Source organism: Marmota marmota, unplaced genomic scaffold, assembly GCF_001458135.2.
Source record: "Marmota marmota marmota unplaced genomic scaffold, marMar, whole genome shotgun sequence".
NCBI lineage: Eukaryota > Metazoa > Chordata > Mammalia > Rodentia > Sciuridae > Marmota > Marmota marmota.
In genome coordinates this window covers 2,575,277-2,579,741 of record NW_026000082.1, presented here as the reverse complement: position 1 = coordinate 2,579,741, position 4,465 = coordinate 2,575,277, and the positions used below count along the sequence as shown (strand labels likewise).

At 37.0% G+C, this 4,465-nt stretch overlaps 1 protein-coding gene across 1 annotated transcript in view; it reads left to right on the top strand.

The window, feature by feature from the left end:
- The first annotated feature begins 1,264 nt into the window (after positions 1 to 1,264).
- Positions 1,265 to 4,465, top strand: part of Cachd1 (cache domain containing 1) — a 127,542-nt gene continuing 124,341 nt past the window's right edge. Inside the window, exon 1 of the mRNA XM_015484907.2 lies at positions 1,265 to 1,327. The gene's annotated coding sequence lies outside the window, so the exon portion shown is untranslated. The remainder of the gene's footprint in view (positions 1,328 to 4,465) is intronic.

Here is a 4,465-nt window from a genome sequence, read left to right as displayed (position 1 = left end):
ATAAAATCCTATCAACAGAGTCATTTTCAGAAAAGAAATGTACAATCTGTTGAATGAATGAGTGGCCCACTAGAAAATGATGGGTGGCACCATGACGATTCTCAATTATAGTTTTCCAAGCTGTGATTCCATTCCTGTCTTTCCTAAGTTTATTTGCTTCTCTCCACCTTGTATTCCCCCTCCCCCTCCCAGCCCCGGCAGCTTGATCTTTCTTCATTTGCATTCTGTTTAGATTGTACAGAGCTTGATGAACTTGGCACTTATCTTCCTCACCACAGCCATGCAGGTGTGTAAGGCTGCCTGGGAAGCCATCCCAGATGCTGACAAACTCTTGGCAACAGGATAGAAAGGAAAAAGGATATTTTGGCTGACAACTTGAGATCTGACTCCTTACTCATCTGGAGAGTTCAGTGGTATCTTTAAAGCTTTAAGATAGAGGATGAGGTTGCTGATCTCTTTTTGTGCCTCCCATAGAGGCCTATTACTTGGATTCTCCTTTTTCAGTTGGTTGTACTTTCATCTCTTGGGATTGCCCGGTTAAAGCTACGGATTGGTCAGGTCCTAAGTCTGTGAAGACATGTTAGCTGCAGGCAGTGTGCGGAGGAGTTAGGTAGGTGTGAGGTAGGCAGGGGCTGCTGGAAGAATGTGTGTGTTGTGTGCCGTGGCTCGGCCTAACATCTTGGCAAGGCTGTCGTGTTTCCTGGCATGTGAGAACTGGATCTTCTCTTAAGGCCACACATAGTTGGCAAGCCCCATTATGTTACTCTCCCAAGGGGGTGCTTGAGTAACGAAGGTGATAGGTAGGTAATATTGGGTAGGTATTGGCTGGATGGGGCCATGAGAGAATGTGGAAAGAATCCTTTTTAAAGAACTTTATTGCATTAGATTTTAGTGTCTGTAAACAATTACAGCATTCAGGGAGTGCAGGATTTAAATGAGAAACACAACTTTGTCAGATTATACCAGTCGGATAAAATGGCATGGGCTCCGGAAATCTATAATTAAATGTATTTTTTGAAAATGAAAAAATATAGTGTAACATCTGGTTTATTTCACTACAGAAGTGCCTGGGTAATGCTTATGTAAGCGTGATTGACTTTGGCTGGTATTTGGGTTCTTCTCTGTAAAATTACTGTATTTTAATTAAGTTTTTTTTCTACTTGATTCTGTTTATCTTGTATGTAATAAATTACTCACACACAGAAAATGATGTCTTATTTAGAAAATCTAATGTTGGTTTGTTTTTTTTCTCTTTTTGTTGCAGCGGATATTCAACTCCTTTGTTTACACTGAGAAGATCTCAAATGGAGAAAGCGAAGTACAGCAGGTAAGAGCAGTAGAGCACTTGGCATTGCCCAACTTTGCCTGACTTTTAGCCGTGCTTTGTTACTCTTTCCTCACAATATCCACCAGAGGTTCCCTGTCACTCTCATTATATGCTTTTGTGGACATTTCATGCATAAGGATGAACACCTCCTACTTGAATTTCAGCGCAATGATTATGTGGAAGGTTTTCTTCTGTTCGTGTTATATCTTGGAAATATTTAATCTCTTTTGTCTTTAACATCTCTAAACTATTAAAAAAATATTTCATCTACTGTAGAAAATAAGTGCCATGCTTTGGAATCAGACAAACCCCACATGAAATTCTGCTCTTCCTATTTACTCTGTGGCCCTGGTAAACAAATTTTCTTTTTTGAATCATAGTTTCCCAATCTTAAATAAGGGGATCATAAAATCTAACTTTATGAGGTTGGAGAATTAAATGATGTCAAATTAACTGAGAATGAAATGGAATCATCTGTGTGGAAGGTACTGGCATAGAGGCAGCTCATTAGATGTTGGCTTCTTTTGTTCTTTCTTCTTTTCTAGTATTTTCTCATTGTTTCTTTTCTCCCATCTTCTTTCATTGCTCTGTGGAGTCATGAAGCTTTGAGGCCAGATTCTATTTACTTTATTTATAGCTGGCTTCAAATGGACTGCCTCCTAAATTAAAACAGTGTTGGTGAACATGGTCATAAATAATTGATCTGTGCTAGAAATGAAGAGTGGGAAAAAGGAGTTGGTTTTAATTTCAGCTCATCTACCAACTTCATTACAGTATGTGACTGTCAACTGGTCATTTGAAGCTAGGTTTGAAACTTAAGTAAAAGACAGAACCAAGCTAAAAACCAGACAGTGGTAAAGTGCTTCCACAGGATAAAAAGATAACCATGGTAAAATGCCAAATAATGTTAACTTTTTAAGTTTCTGTCCTTATTATATTCATGGAGAAAAGCCTGACTTGATCTGAACTTCAGTGCTATACAAGAAGAACAAGCTTTGCAAGTGTCATTAGAGTGAGGTTATTTATAGGACAGTTATTTATTTATAATAAATTACTGTGGTTTCATCTTGAAGTTCAGCATTTCCTGTTCATAGACACTGGCATTTTTATTGGTTTCTGCAGGTTAAATTTAAAGTAACTATGCATATAACTTTTTCTTAGCTTTAGATATTTTTAAATACTAATGTCTTGAGATTGTAATGAATATGATGTGGTTGGCTGCACCAAATCTTATTTTCATAATTCCTCTCTTATTTTTATTTCAACAAGCTAAAAAGTATTTTAGGATCATTAAATCTAGGAGGGTTTTAGAGGAGAAGATTGCTATAAAAAGCAGGAGGAAAGTTTTCTGTAGACCAAAGTCCATTTGATAACCTTTTAAAGAAACTGATCCAGGGATATCAGTTTTGCCTCTTTCCTCAAAGTAACAGATACAAGTTTGTACTTTGGCTGTTTTTAGTTGTGAACGCTGCTTTGTTTTCTCAGACTGATGCCATTGCTTTACTTGTCTAGCTATGAACATGTTTGGAAACCTTTAATATAGAAATCATAGCAGCTGATTAGCACTTATAGAACACTAGCATGAAAGCCATTTCGGTATTACCATCACATTGATGTTTACAATGTAATCTTGAAGGAAAGAGATTATCCTATCACAGATGAGGAAACTGAGGCTCCAAGAAGTAAAATAAGTTACCTGCAGTGTCAGGACTATTAAGTAGGATAGCTAGTTTTTGCCATGAGTTTGACACAAATTTTTGTTACCTGTATTTTTAAATTGATAAAATTTAATTTAGAAATGTATGTTTTCATTCAAAAGAGAAGTCTTTGCTGAACTCTTTATCTAAATAATTCAAGTAAGGGATTATCACGTAGTCATGTGTTCTTTTGTCTTCTCACCGTTTGTTAAAAAGCTCGATCTTAGACTGAGCCAGGAAATACTTACTTAAAAAAAAAAACAAAACACTTTTTAAAAAATTGTAGATAGACACAATATCTTTATTTTATTTAACTATTTTTATGTGGTACTGAGGATTGAACCCAGTGCCTCACATGTGCTAGGCAAGCGCTCTACCACGGAGCTACAACCCCACCCACAAAAATACTTATCTTTAACTTCTCTGCAATTTTGCCAGTCTAAGCTGAACAAATGGATCTTAGGTCCCTTTCCTATCTAGAATATCGAGATTCGTATATAATTATCATTTTTATTTATCCTAAATTTTAATATATTCAGATTCTAAATAATTTCTTCTCTTCTGATATCGTTTCTAGATCTTTTCATCACCGCAGTCACTATAACAACAACCGCCACCACCTTAAATGGTTACTTTTGCATAGCTGATGAAAAATTTGCTATCAGTTCATTATGATAAAAATTCTATGGGTATCACCATTTTATAGTGAGGAAATAGATTTCTGATATCAACTTCACATAATTAAAAACTGTCCGTAACTCTGGACTCCACGATCCTGGACAGCAGTGAGGGTGAAATCTGTGGGGAAGTGCCTACCTCTTACACTTCCCATTCTGTAACATGTTCCCCAACACTCACACTATTGTCCCCTTTGAACTTCAGAACACCAGGAAGCAATTAAGCTGGCTTTTTAAAAATTTGGGAAATCTTTTCATACATGTAAAGCTATGTATAAAACATATAGGTATAGAAAAAGAAGTATACTAAAATGAACATCCTAAGCTGCTACCCAGCTAACGAAATAAAACATTAACAAACAGAAAGCCCTTGTGTGACCAAAGGGTGTCTTTCTCCCAGAGGCAAGTTTGTTCTGATTTTTTGTTGTTGTTGTTGTTAGCCATTTCCTTGTACTTTTTGTGTTTTAATTTGTTTTATTCATCCCCAAATTATTTTTCAGTTTGGTTATTGTTTTAGTCAGCTTTCTCACTGCTATGTCTAAGAGACCCGACAAGAACAATTTTAAAGGAGGTAGCAAAACTTCCTTTGGTATTCACAGTTTCAGAGGTGTGAGTCCATAGATGGTCAACTCCATTGCTCAAGGCCTGAGGTGAGAGAAAATCATGGCAGAAGGGTGTGGTGAGGAAGAAAGCAGGTCAGTACATGGCCACCATGAAGGAGAGAGGGAGGGAGGAAGGGAGTTATGAGGGGGGGGGGGGGGAAA